Here is a 15,352-nt window from a genome sequence, read left to right as displayed (position 1 = left end):
TGGGGCCTGAACTCTGGGCCTGGGCGCTGTCCCTCAGCTCTTCAGCTCAAGGCTAGTGCTCTACCACTTGAGCCACAGTGCCACTTCCAGCTTTTTTCTTTTGCTTATGTGGTGCTGAGGAATCGAACCCAGGGCCTCCAGCATACAAGGCAAGCACTCTACCACTGAGCCACCTTCCCAGCCCCTTACTTCATCAGTTTTATAGCCTTCCTGAAATATATTAAAGTAACTTGAATGTTAAATATGTAAAGATGCTGTAGTATGCAAAATAACACGTGTCAGAAGCAAAAATTTTCAAATGCGACTTGGTAAATCAATCAGTTATTATTAGATGGTATGAGTCTTCAGGTGAATGGTTAAATGATATGGTTTAATGATATGGCATGAGAATTTATGTTGGAACAAGAGGAAGAATATAAATTCTAAGGAAAATTATTTTTAAATAAAATATAATAAAAATATTATATGACCAGAGATTTTTTCACAATGTGTTTCTTGTAAATGGAATTGTAACAGAAATTTTTGCTGAAAAAGTAAACACTAAAAAAACAATACATTACTCTTGGTTTTAGAGCCTTCACCAGTACATTTTGGGAATGCTTTCTGATTTAACGAACATTAAGTGTAATACTCTATGGAAAATAAAACCAATTGACAGATTCTTCTGGGCTCAATTGTATGAACTTTAAGTTTAAAATACTTTATATGCATGTGTGAAAATAAGATAAATTCATAAAATTCTTTTTAAATGGAATAGGATTATAAGAAAGGGTAATAGAGGTGTTGATTCTCATCAAGAGACATTGTTTGAATGTAGGTAAATATCATAATAAAATAACTATATATGATGAATAAACATGATTGTTTATACTAATAAAAAAGGTAAGATTTAAGGCAGTTAAGAGTGGCTAATTCGTACAATCCTAGATACTCAGGAGGTTGAATTCTGAGGATCAATATATGAAGACAGCACAGGCAGAAAAGTTAGAGAAGCTCTTACCTTCAAGGAGCCAGCACAAAGCCAGGTATGAAGCAATTCCTTAAGAGATATAACAGAAAACAAAATCATGTCATTTGCAAAGACGGAGAGTTTTTAATTCATTTTTCTCTATTTGGATCCCCTTTATGTTTGCATCTAGAATTGGCATTCTAATATTAAATTGAAGAGAAGTGGAGAGAGTGGACAGCCTATAAAGGGGATACAAATAGGAAAAGATGAAATAAAGCTCTCCTTCTTTGCAGATGATATGATCTTGTATTTAAAGATATGCACGGGAAGGAGTTCGAGGAAGATGCTGGAGTAGAGCTGGAGGCTAACCAAGCTCTCTCATAGAAAGCAGGTTTAGTGTTCCAGTGAACAGTCCTAGCCTAGAGAATAACACCAAGTGTGTCATCACAGTACAGAGAGACTGACCAGAGAGGGAAAATACAGGCAAGGAGACAGATCTGAACACTTGCCGGAAGCCATGGCTACAGCAGCAGCAGCTGCCGTAGCACCCATACCTACAAAAGAGAGAGTCCAGGACTAAGGCGCCAGACACAGTAGGTGAGCGAATTCTACTCAACACCAGCAAGAAATGACAAGGAGCAGAGATCTTCATCCTGCAGATAGCAGACCAGAGACCGCCAAGGAACCAAGATTCTGGCATGAGTAGAACCTTGACGTCCTCACTCCTTCTCAGCCAGTAAAGGAGGGAAGGTTGCCTATCCCCCACCACGAGAGATCTCCATCTTTGATGCTGACCAAGGGCCTGCTGAGCAGCTATCTCTAACTCAGGCCTTGGAAGAAAACAAGAGCAATTTAGCAGGTCACAGGAACCTGACCTGACCTGCCAGGCTAAGCTCTACCAAGGGGAAAGTCACCTAGCCCAGGAAGAGAAAGCGCCACCCCCACAGGAGGGACGCGATTTTCTCAGCAGCACATGGGAAATTTAAAAAATAGACCACATTTTAGTTCACAAAGCAAACTTGTCCAAATTCAGAAACATTGAAGTTATATATTGCATTCTCTCAGACCAAAAGGGAATAAAATTAGAAATCAACACCAAAAGCCACAAAAGAAAGTTCAGTAACACATGGAGGCTGAACAACACACTGTTGAATCACCAGTGGGTCATGGAAGAGCTTAGAAAGGAAATACAAATTATCATGATATTTAACAAAAATGAAAACACAAATTACCAGCTCCTCTGGGACACAGCAAAGGCAGTACTCAGAGGCAAGATTATAGCTCTCAGTTCCTACATCAACAAATTAGAGAGATCTGAAAACAACAATTTAAGGAGGTATCTGAACCTCCTTTAAAAAGAGCAGTCAGATAAACCCCAATCCAGTAGACAGAAAGAAATCATTAAAATTAAATCAGAATTAAACAAATTAGAATCCAAATACCATAGAAAGAATCAACAAAACAAGGAGTTGGTTCTTCGAAAAAATTAACAAAGTTGACAGACCCTTAGCAAATCTTATCAGAAAAAGAAGAGAACTCACCCAAATAAATAAACTCAGAGATGATAATGGAAACATCACCACAGGAAAAAAACAAGATTCAGAACAATATAAGGGAATACTTCCCAAATCTTTATGTTAATAAGTTTGAGAACTTGGCAGAAATGGACCTTTTCCTAGCAAATATCGACATGCCAAAACTAAATCAAGATGAGTAAAATCATGTTAACAGGCCTATATCAAGCATTGAAATAGAAACAGCATCTAAGAAAATCCCAGGACCAGATGGATTTACAGCAGAATTCTACAAGGCCTTCAAAGCAGGGCTCACACCAATTCTCCTCCAACTCTTCAATGAAATTGAAAGAGAAAGTTCACTACTGAACTCACTCTATGAAGCCATCATAACCCTCATCCCCAAATCAGGCACGGACTCATCAAAGAAAGAGAACTATAGACACATTTCTTTGATGAACATTGATACAAAATTTCTCAACAAAATTTTGCCAATCAACTTCAACAATTCATCCAAAAAATCATACACCACGATCAAACAGGATTCATTTCAGGGATGCAAAGCTGGTTCAATACACGCATTTCAATTAATATAATTCATCACATCAACAAGAGCAAGGATAAGAACCACATGGTTATCTCAATAGGGGCAGAAAAAGCATTTGACAAGATCCAACACCACTTTATGATGAAGGTTCCGGAAAAATTAGGAATCCATGGAATATTCCTCAATCCAAAAAAAGATGTATATGACAAACCTACAGCCAACATTATACTTAATGGTGATAAACCAAAGCCATTTCCTCTTACCTCAGGAGTCAGACAAGGATGTCCACTCTCTCCACGTGTCTTCAATTTAGTATTACAATGCAATAAGACAAGATGCAAACATAAAAAGGATCCAACTAGGGAAAGATTAAGTAAAACTCTTCCTATTCGCAGATGACATGATCTAGAATTTAAAGAATCCCATGGAATTCACTCCCAAATTACTCAAGCTGAGTCAAAACTTTGGCAAAGTAGCAGGGTATAAAATGAACCCTCAGAAACAAATGGCTTTTCTGTATGCCAACAATGAGAAAAGTATGGCTGAAATCACAAAAGCAATTCCATTCATAATAGCCTCACAAAAAATAAAATACCTAGAAATTAATTTAACCAAAGAAGTGAAGGACCTCTGTGGTGAAAACTTTAAAAACTTGAAAAAGGAAATCAAAACAGAACTTACAATGTGGAAAAACCTCCCATGCTCCTGGATTGGAAGGATCAACATCATGAAAATGTCAATACTGCCCGAGGCTTTCTACAAATTCAATGCAATACCTATCAATGTTCCGGTCTAATTCTTTAAGGAAATAGAAGAAGAATCCAAAAATTCATATGGAACAATAAAAGACCCCGAATAGTGAAAACAATCCTTAACAGAAAGAACAGTGCTGAAGGAATATCAATACCCAATCAAACTCTACTACAAAGCCATAGTAATCAAAACAACTTGGTACTGGCACAAGAACAGAACTCAGGACCAATGGAATAGAATTGAAAACCCAGAAATGAACCCACAGACCTATAGCCATCTAATCTTCAATAAGGTATCTAAAAAAATAGAATGAAAAAAAGACAGCTTCTTCGGTAAATGGTGCTAGCAAAATTCGTTAATCATTTGTAGAAAACTGAAGCTAGATCCTTATATATCACCTTATACCAGAATCAAAGACCTCGGAGTCAAAGCAGACACTGAAAACATTAAAGGATGTAGAATAGGAGAAACCCTACGTCTCCTTGGTACAGGCCGAAATTTTCTTAATAGAGACCCAGGAACACAGGAAATCAAAGAAATGTTGGACAAATGGGATTGCATGAAATTGCACAGCTTCTGCATGGCAAAGGACATAGCTAGGAAGATCAATAGAAAGCCCAAAGATTGGGAGAAGATCTTCACTAGTCTCACAACGGACAAGGATCTCATATCTAAAATATACCTGGAACTCAAAATATTAAATCCCCCAACAACAAATTCTCAAAAAAAAATGCCAAAAGGATAAGTAGGCTAAAGTCTTAAAGAGAATCCTCTCTGACCAGGAAAGAAGTATGGCCATGAAGAAATACTCAACCTCCCTAGCCATAAAAGAAATGTAAATCAAAACAACATTGAAATATCACCTCACCCCAGTTAGAATGGCTGTAATCAAGAACTCTTACAACAACAGATGCTGGCTGCGATTGTTTGTGGGAGTGTAAACTTGTTCAACAACTCTAGAAAGTAGTATGGAGGTACCTCAAAAGACTCCACATAGAGCTCCCCTATGACCTAGCAACCCATTTTTGGGCAGTTACCCAAATGTTCACAAACAAGACCATACTAAAGCTACCAGCACAACTATGTTTATTGCAGCATTATTTACCATAGGTAAGATATGGAACCAACCCAGTTGCCCCTCAGTAGATGAATGGATCAAGAAAATGTGGTATATATACACAATGGAATTCTATGCCTTCATCAGAAAGAACGACACTGCCCCATTTGTTAGGAAATGGAAAGACTTAGAAAAAAATATATTAAGTGAAGTATGCCAGGCCCAAAGAAACATAGGTCCCATGATTTCCTTACTTGCAATAACTAGTATATGTCTGAGACAAGCAGAAATGCTCAGATAAGTTGATGTTAGGCAAAATGAACCCCAAGATAAGGACTCAATTTTTTTTCTTTCTTGCGATTTTTTCTAACATATTTATCAGATGATTTCTTTGTTGCTTTGTATGTCCCTCCCCCACGGTATAACTCCTGTTTTCCCTGTATTTGATGTTGGTATATTTTGTGGAGGGGAAGAGAAAAAACAAAATTTTCAAATACTGATACACGTGGATCAATTGCAGCAGTGAAATGTACAAAAACATTATGTCTAAAAGTGAATTTTACAACTTTGGCGGGCGGGGGGAGGGGGAAAAGGGAAGGGGGAAGACAGGAAGGCATGGGACGGTGAGGAGGCAACAATGCTTGATAAGAAATGTACTCATTACCTTGCCCATGTAATTGTAACCCCTCTGTATGGTATTTTCACAATAAAAAAAACAAATATAGCATTAAGTGGGTGAAAAGACAAAAAAAAATCTGCATGCAGTCCACTCCGGAGTTACTCCTTACTCGACCTGATTCTAAACTTTGGCAAAGAAGGAGGGTATAAAAATAACCCTTAAAAATCAATGGCTTTCCTGCATGCCAGTAAGAAGTGCTCTGCTGAAATCAGGAAAGCAGTCTTTTGTAACAACCCCACACAAAAAAATACCTAGGAGTTAACTAAAGAAGTTAAAGACCTCTATAATGAGCACTTTAAAAACCTGAAAAAGGAAATTAAAGCAGAATTAAGGAAGTGGAAAATAAAACCTCCTATGCTTTCTGGATTGGTAGTATCAACAACATGAAAATGGCAATACTGCCAAATTCTATCTACAAATTCAATGAGATACCTATCAATATTCCAATCTCATACTTAAGTAAAATAGAAGAAGCAATCCATAAAATTCACATGTAAAAATTTTAAAGACCCTTGAATAGCAAAAACAACCCTTAGCAGAAAGAACACTATTGGAGGAATAGCAATACAAATTTCAAACTCTACTACAAAGCCATAATAATCAAAGCAGCTTGGGACTTGCATGAGAACAGAGACCTGAGGACCAATGGAATGTTACTGAAGAAGCAGAAATGAACTCACAGACCTATAGCCACCCAATCATCTTCGAGAAGGGAGCTAAAAACATAGAATGGAGGAAAGACAGCCTCTTCAGTAAATGGTGCTGGCAAAATTGGTTAAAAACCTGTAAAAACCTAAAGCTATATTCTTATATATCACCCTGCCCCAGAATCAACTCCAAATGGATCAAAGACCTCGGAGTAAAAGCAGACACTCTGAAAACATTACAGGATGGAATTGGAGAAACCCTAGGTCTCCTTGGCGCAGGCTGAAATTTTCTTAAGAGAGACCTGGAAACACAACAAATCAAAGAAAGGTTGGACAAATGGGATTGCATGAAGTTGCAGAGCTTCTGCATGGCAAAGGACATAGCTAGCAAGATCAATAGAAAGCCCATGGATTGGGAGTAGATCTTCACTAGCCATACAACAGACAAGGGTCTCATGTATAAAATATACTTGGAACTCAAAAAATCCTCAAAGAAACAACTGCCCAATAAATAAGTGGGCTAAAGACTTAAAGAGAAACTTCTCTGAAGAAGAAAGAAGGATGGCCAATAGACACATGAAGAAATGCTCAACCTCACTAGCCATAAAACAAATGCAAATCAAAACAACATTAAGATACCACCTCACCCCAGTTAGAATGGCAAAAATCAAGAACTCTAATAACAGCAGATGCTGGAGGGGATATGGACAGAAGGGAACCTTACTGCATCGTTGGTGGGAGTGTAAACTTGTTCAACCACTTTGGAAAGCAGTATGGAGGTTCCTCAGAAGACTCCACATAGAGCTCCCCTATGACCTAGCAACCCATTTTTGGGCAGTTACCCAAATGTTCACAAACAAGACCATACTAAAGCTACCAGCACAACTATGTTTATTGCAGCATTATTTACTATAGCTAAGATATGGAACCAACTCAACTGCCCTTTAGTAGATGAATGGATCAAGAAAATGTGGTATATATACACAATGGAATTCTATGCCTCCATCAGAAAGAATGACATTGCCCCATTTGTTAGGAAATGGAAAGACTTGGAAAAAAATTATATTAAGTGAAGTAAGCCAAGCCCAATGGTCCCATGATTTCCCTCATTTGCAATAGTTAGCATATGTATGAGCCAAAATTTCTTAATAGAGACCCAGAAACACAAGAAGTCAAAGAAAAGTTGGACAGATGGGATTGTATGAAGCTTCAGGGTTTCTGCATGGCAAAGAACAAAGCTAGCAAGATCAATAGAAAGCCCACGGATTTGGAGATCTTTCCTAGCCATACAATGGATAAGGGTTTCATGTCTAGAATACACTTAGAACTCAAAAAAATAAATCCTCTAAAAACAAATCCTCAAAGAAGCAACTGCCCGATTAAGTGAGCTAAAGACAAAAACTTCTCTGAAGAGGAAAGAAGGAAGGCTAATAGACACATGAAGAAATGCTCAACTTCTCTAGCCATAAAAGTAATGCAAATCAAAACAACATTGAGATACCACCTCACCACAGTTAGAATGGCTATAATCAAGGAATCTAGTAACAACAGATGCTGGAGGGGATGTGGGCAGAAGGGAACCTTACTGCATTGTTGGTGGGAGTGTAAACTTGTTCAACCACTTTGGAAAGCAGTAAGGAGATTCCTTAAAAGACTCCACATAAAGCTCCCCTACGACCCAGCAATCTCACTTTTGGGCATTTACCCGAAGGATCACAAACAAGGCCATACTAAAGCTACCAGCACAACTGTTTATTTCAGCGTTATTTACCATAGCTAAGATTTGGAATCAACCCAGATGCCTCTCAGTAAATGAATGTATCAAGAAAATGTGGTATATCTTAATACAATGGAATTCTATGTCTCAAACATAAAGAATGACAATGCCCCCTTTTTAGGAAATGGAAAGCCTTTGGAAAAAATTATACTAACTGAAGCCATATCCAAAGAAACATAGGTTCCATGGTTTCACTTATTTGCAATAACTAAAAAACATCTAACATAATCTTACTAGACAAGTAGAAAAGATCAAATGGTATGCACAGATGACCATATAAGATATTGCTATGAGAAATTAATCCCAATATAAGGACACAAGAGGTTTTTTCTTTGTTGCTGTTGTTTTTAAAGTACTTAAAATGTAGTATGTGACTGTTTTTTCTCCTTTCTTATGTTCTTCTCCCATGGTATAACCTTTGTTGTTACTATGCTTGATTCTGGTACCTTGCATTTGTATATACATTTTTTTTTAATTTGGGGAGGGAAGGGAAATAACAAAATGCTTAAACATGAATACATGTTGACCCATTGTAAAAATGAGATGCCAAGATACTATGTTGAAAATGAACTTTACAACTTTGGGCCTGGAGGGAGGAGTTGGGAAGGTGGGGAGGGAAGTGATGGTAGAGGAAATACAAAGGAGGGGGTAAAAATTTTAGCTCAATAGGAAATGTACTCATCATGTTTACTCATGATAACTGTAACCCCTCTGTACAGTATCTTTACTATATCTATCTATATCTATCTTTAGTATATAAATACATATCTTTAGTATATATATATATATATATATATATTTTTTTTTTTAGAAAAGAAAACAAGTCATGTAGGCCTGGACTTCAAGTCACAGTACTGGCACACACACACACACACACACACACACACACACACACACACACACACACAGAATTCTTTTCAAAACCAAATTGAATACTTAACCATGACAAATCACATTCAAGCTAAAATGCATCAATAAATTTAATAGAACACATTTATATATTTTGAAAAGAAAAATATAATTATGTACTATATAAACCAAGTAACTGGACAAATTTTAACAATGTGATAAACTTTAGGAAGGACAATGAATTTAGTCACACATATTTCTTCAGGAAAGTTATATATAGAATGTGTTCTAAGTATGGGCCACTGTTTTGACTATGTGTATTTTAATTCTTGGCTAAATCATTTAGCAGGATTTTTAAATTATTGCAAACTTAAAGAAATTTTGAGGCAAAAGTAGATTAATTAACTTACATGAATTATATATTTTAATAAAATATGTTCCTTAAAATTCAAGACACAATTCAATATTGGACAATCATTTTGACTGATTTTCTTATTAGAATAATTAGAGAATGAAACTTATTAGAAAAATTAGAGAAAAGAAAGGTTTTCAAGTTCATATCAATACAAAGTTCATATATTTGTATAAAATATTTGCTGCACATTTTAGCAATGAATCCTACTATGAGTATCTCCAAATTATTATCTTTCCATTGTATATTAACCACATGTTGTGCTGCAAACTTTATTTAGGGTATTAACCTAAATCATGTATGCATACATAAGGACAGGAAACCTAATTTCATACTACATGAAACCCAATGCAGCACTGAACTGGTTTCAATCTAATTCCAGTTTCAAAAGTAGAAATTACACCATATTTTCTAATAAATCATTTGTTTTTATATTTTCAAATTTTTCTTTGCAATTGAGCATCCTTTTATCTCATTAGTCCTAGCCTTCTCCCTGCAAATTGTGACGTTTTACCAGCCTGATATTAATTTTGTTAAACAATTTCATTGTTCAAAGATGCTACAACATAGAATCACTCCAACATATAACATACTTTAATTAGTTTGAATATATACACACATACATGCAATTTCACGAGTATACATGTATACACATTTACATACACACATATGACCTTGCATGTAATTACATATGTTCATAATTTATTTTCATGTTTTATGTTTACTTATATTTATGTTTACATTTTAGTTTATATTTTATCAGGTTTGTTTATTATATTAATGTTTATACTTTGGGACTAACATCCACATATGGGAGAAAATATTCACTCTTTGTTTTTCTCATCCTGATTTACTATGCTCAAAATGGGTTTCCTATACTATTTATTTCTTTGGAAATGACATAATTTCATTCCTTTAGATGTTTAAATAACTTACTATTCAATGAACATGGTTGTGCTGTTGCCTCTATTGTATCTTGACTTACATTTTTTTTTCAGGTAAATATGCAAGTGTCAACTTGCTAGATCATAGAGTAATTCTACTTTTTAACTTTTTAAGACTGTCTTGATTGACTTGCATAATTTTTGTACTAATATACATTAGTACTAAGAGTGTATAGAAATTTTTATTCCCCAGCTTCCACAGCAACTTTGTTGCTCCTATTTTTAATGATTTTAAGATGATGGAGCAAGAAGAAATTCTAATTTTGCTTTTGCATTTCTTTTATGTCCAGGGATGCTAAGCATTTCTAATGTGTTTATTGGCCATTTATACTTCGCTTAAGAAGTGCTTGTTTAGCTCCTTTTTCTATTTATTAACATATTGATTTTTTCTTGGTTTAATTTTTAACCTTCTTATATTCTGTTTATTATTCTCTTTTTAAATTCATAATAGACAAGGCATATGGTAGGTTGTCTTTTTGTACATTTTTCACTTTGTTTTAAAATTAGCATATATTTATATGTGAGGAGATTTATTGTAATATTACTATACATGCACAGTGAACCTTGAATACATTGAACCTCTCTACTATATTCGCACAGTTTAAAGATTTTAAAAAGATGTCTATCATGTCAACATGAAGAACCCACTAGCATTAGTATTTGAAACAGATATAGAGAATCATATGCACTATAATATCACTGCATTTTCATTTACTTATAAAGGTAATATCTATTTTCTAATCAAAACATTCCTGGCTTTACTATTTAAGTAATAACTTTGTATAGATTTTTAAAGGTTTTTCTTTGTGGAAATAGGTTGTCTGTTCAACCAAGTGACCACATTCTTTACTGTGCATCTTACTTTTTTGTTGTTTGTTTGGTTGTTTGTTCTTTTGTGCTGTACCACTTATCTACATTCCTAGTCATAATTTTATTTCTTTTGAATGTATACCTAATAATGGGAATTTTGATCACTTGTGAGTCTACTTTCAGATTTTTAGTAACGTCTATGCTGTTCTCCATAATCTGTAGAGCAATTTACATTCCCACCAACAGTGTATGGAAAATACTTTTCTCTACATTCTTGTCAACATTTATATTTCAAGAATTCCATTATAAGTATTAAATGACATTTTTGCCTGTGCTGGAGTTTGAACTGAAGACTTCAATCTTGCTAGGTTGTGATCTACAACTTGAGTCATGTCTCCAGGCATGTTGGAGGAGATATAGTCTATTATTTGGAGATGTAGTCTAGGAATATTTTCTGCCCAGACTGATCTTAAGCATAATGCTCCAGGTCTCTGTCTGATGAGTAGCTAGGTTTATAGCTGTGAGTCACAGACTGATGAAATTAATCTAGTTTATATGTAAGATATAACAGTGGTAAGAATGTCTATTTTGGGAATATAATTTTTTAGTTTGGAAATAAGGAAATTTAATTTTGATTTCAACTTTTTAAAAAATCCATTAAAATTGTATAAAATGGTATGTACTCCTATCAATAGTTAAAAATAAAATACACTGTTGTACCCTATCCATATTATAACCTTTCAAATTGAAAGGGCTATTTCAGTATTGCCTGTTCAAAAAAGAAAACTATCATAATAATTCTGCTATGATTACACATTAGAATAAGGGCAAATGTGGTGTTTTGATAATACAAAAGTTAAAAGGATATGATTTTACAACATTGGCCTTCTAGTTTTATTTTATGATCTTTGTGCATTTTTGCATAATTATTGGTAATAATTCATTTAGCTGTTCATACCAGCATATATGATTTTCATTGCTAGAGTTTATAGCTATCCTAACATGCAAAGTAAAATTCATAAAAGAAAATTTTAACAAAACAGTGATGATTCAGATCCTAAAGTGTGATGTTATCCATTTATCCAACCTCAAAAAAGCATGGCTTTCATTACTATGTTACAATGGATCAAGATTTGTGTTCATACTAATTTTTACCTCATTTCCATTTATATTAAAGTGGTATTTGTTTTTTAAAGGAGGCACACGAATGAACAGAGTCTTTGCCAATCTCTGTTTGTTCAGCTTGTAATATGCACAATAGCAAATTCAATCTTGTTAAGAGGCTTATTTCTCCTTTGTAGAAGTTACTTGCATTGCAAGAAAGTTTGAATTTACATGGGTTGTGATTGTGTAGAAGAAAGAATTGAAGTTTGTAAGTATTATTTTGTTTCTCAATAGTAAATTGCTAATGATAATATCATTTGCCAGTGCCGTTATTCAGATGAGGAAATAGTCTTTATTTCAACAACATGAAAAACTAAATTCACCACCAAAACCAATATCTTAAATGTTAATTAGAACAGAGTGGTTACAACTGACAAAGGCAATTTCTTATTCAGACATGCTTAAAACATCGTTTTTGCTTGATGCAGTGCATTTAATTTAAATCATGTGCTAGACAATCATTCTTAGTAATATAGTTTTATTTCTTTTTAATCTCAGTTTTGAAACATTTGTAAAGTTATTTTACAGTGTCCCTTTAAACAATATATTACAGTTGAAGAAAAATGCATAAAACTATTTTAATATACAATAACAAACTAATATAACCTATACATTCAATACCATCTCAATAAAAACTCTAACACACTTATAAAAATGATTATATTTAAATACATAATTTCTCTCTCTTATTTTGGTGATACTGAGATTTGAGCTCAAAGCCTTGAACTTGCCAGAGATGTACTCTACTACTTGGGCCCTATGCCAAGCCCCTTTTGCTTATATAACTGGGTCCAAGTGAACAGTAATCTTCCTGTTTAACTTCCTGTAAAGTTGGGATGTCAAGTTTGTACCAACATGCTTGTTTATGTACTAATTGAGAAGCTTTCTCACAAACAGTTGGGGAGAGGACAGGCTGCATTTGAACTTCAATTATCACAATCTGCCCCCTGCAGCTAATATTGCAGGTGTGAGCCATCATCCTTGGCTTACATATAATAATTACTGTATAACCGAAAATAATAAAGCATCACAGTAATGAGGGAAAATGTACCATTCCATTTACAAGACATATCAAATGCCAACATCCATTCTCAAATTACAAAGGGTGCAGATTGAGTTCAGAATGTAGCTCAAGTGTTAGATCAACTGCCTTAAAAGCATAAGGTACTTGACTCAATCCACAGTAACACAAAGAAAGTAAAATGGGTAAACAATTTGAAGCAAGAATTAAGAATAGATTTGGGAGGTCTGTGACCTCTGACATTGCACATAATCTCTTTCAGACAATCTTTTAGTATTCACGAGTAAGTATGTAGAGTAACCATTGTAAAATTGAAAAGTATTTATATGCCTCAGTCATATAAGTCATCTGTAAGTTCTGAATATTTGAGTTCAAATAGCCACAGGTAAAAATGTATAACATGTATATACATATCATTTTTCTTTTTCTTATTCCATAGAAAATAGGGCATAATATAGTATTTCCATTATATTAGATACTATGGTTAAGCTTATGTAATTTAAAGTGTATAAGATGTGATACATAAGTCATAGGGAAATATTTTATATAATGGCTTTGAATATTCACACTTTTTGGTGTTTGGGTGAGTTCATGGAGCCAATTGCCCATACATACTAAAAGGTAGCTACTTGAGTTTTCTTATGTAAGGACTACTCTTTCTAAGAAGATAGTGAATTAAAGAAAAGTCTTGCTTTTCCTTGTATTTTATTCTGAAATATTTCATTTCTTGATGGTGAGAAATGTGGAAAGATATGAATTTCATGAAATAAAGAAGTAGAGAAAAAACAAGGACAGGAAAAATGAAGAAAGAGGAGAGAGAAACTGCATCTGATTTAGTTACTAAACAATTATAGATCAATTAGAGTAACATGAAAAAAGAAGTACACCATTTGACCTTTTTCCTAACTTCACCTTTTGAAACAATGAGGAAAATAGAATTAAAAAGCCAACTACATAACAAGCACAGAAACATGATATTCGATAATATTGTAATATCAGGATAATATCATTCTCTATGCCCATGTGTTTGATCATGCCTAACTTATTTCCAATATTATGAAATTACCTGAATTGTAATATAAGTTGAGCAGATGGCATAGTAATAAATGTTAAATATACGTTTGAATGCAAGTTAGAAATCCCATTCTGGAGTGATTACATAATTTTTAGTAATGTAATAATGATGATTATCCTATTCCTGAATAGAACACATTTTCAGTATGAAATTTCAAAAGGGTGTCGATATTGTCATATTTTATAGGGAAACTTTTCTCATAAAAATTAATGACAATGCATTAAGTGATTAGGACAAATCTCAGTGACCATGTAAGGAATTAGAGTCAACTGCTAATGCCAAACTTGAAATACTAGTTAATTAAGAAAAACTTGAGAACATTTAGATTTAAGGATTTATAAAATCTCCACAGTCACTGAGAGAGTTGATTTTCTTTGGAAAATTACAATTTTCATAGCCAGTTATACAGAAAGGACTATCTATCCAACCCTCCATTAGAATAGTTAAATAGTAAGCTATAACAGTTTTTCAAACATCATACTAGTGCAATCAAAATTGGCAGAATAGTAAGATTTGGATATGATAACGTGTAAATTCCTTAATTAAAAACAAACCATCAATGAAAACAAATTAAAAATGTAAAATTACATAAGAGTTTTTAAAATTTTTATTCACAGTACTATGTGTTACATAGAACACATTGTTGAGGGCATTCTATTGTTAGCAGATATATGTCCAATATATTTCAGATAGTAAAGCACTTAAGTAGAGAAATTATGTATCTCTTTGTTGTACCCTTTAATCTCAAAATATAGGATGGCAGAATTAGTCCAGAGTAAAAAGAAAAGGATCAAACTAAATTATTTGATTTAGTTTGTTTCTAATTTTAAGATATGCCTTGGGAAAATGTTGAAAAAATTAATGACACCAAATAAAAAGGAAATAATTCTAAGGCTTGTGCCCAATATAATATATGAAAACAAAATAAAGTTTTAAAAATATTTATACTCTACAGAAAGAAAAAGAAAACTAAATATCAGGTAAGGAAGAATTTAAATCAATAAAACATTTAATGGAATAAATTTGTTATAGACTAGCTATGTATACACAGAAAAATCTACATATTAGACATAAGCAGATCATACCAATCAATTTTTTGTTGAGTGTGTATTACATGTAAGACATGATGAATTCTTAAGTCTAATTCATTTAAA

The sequence above is a fragment of the Dipodomys ordii genome, unplaced genomic scaffold (assembly GCF_000151885.1).
Source record: "Dipodomys ordii isolate 6190 unplaced genomic scaffold, Dord_2.0 Scaffold38, whole genome shotgun sequence".
Taxonomy (NCBI): domain Eukaryota; kingdom Metazoa; phylum Chordata; class Mammalia; order Rodentia; family Heteromyidae; genus Dipodomys; species Dipodomys ordii.
Note: the sequence above shows the minus strand (reverse complement) of the source record.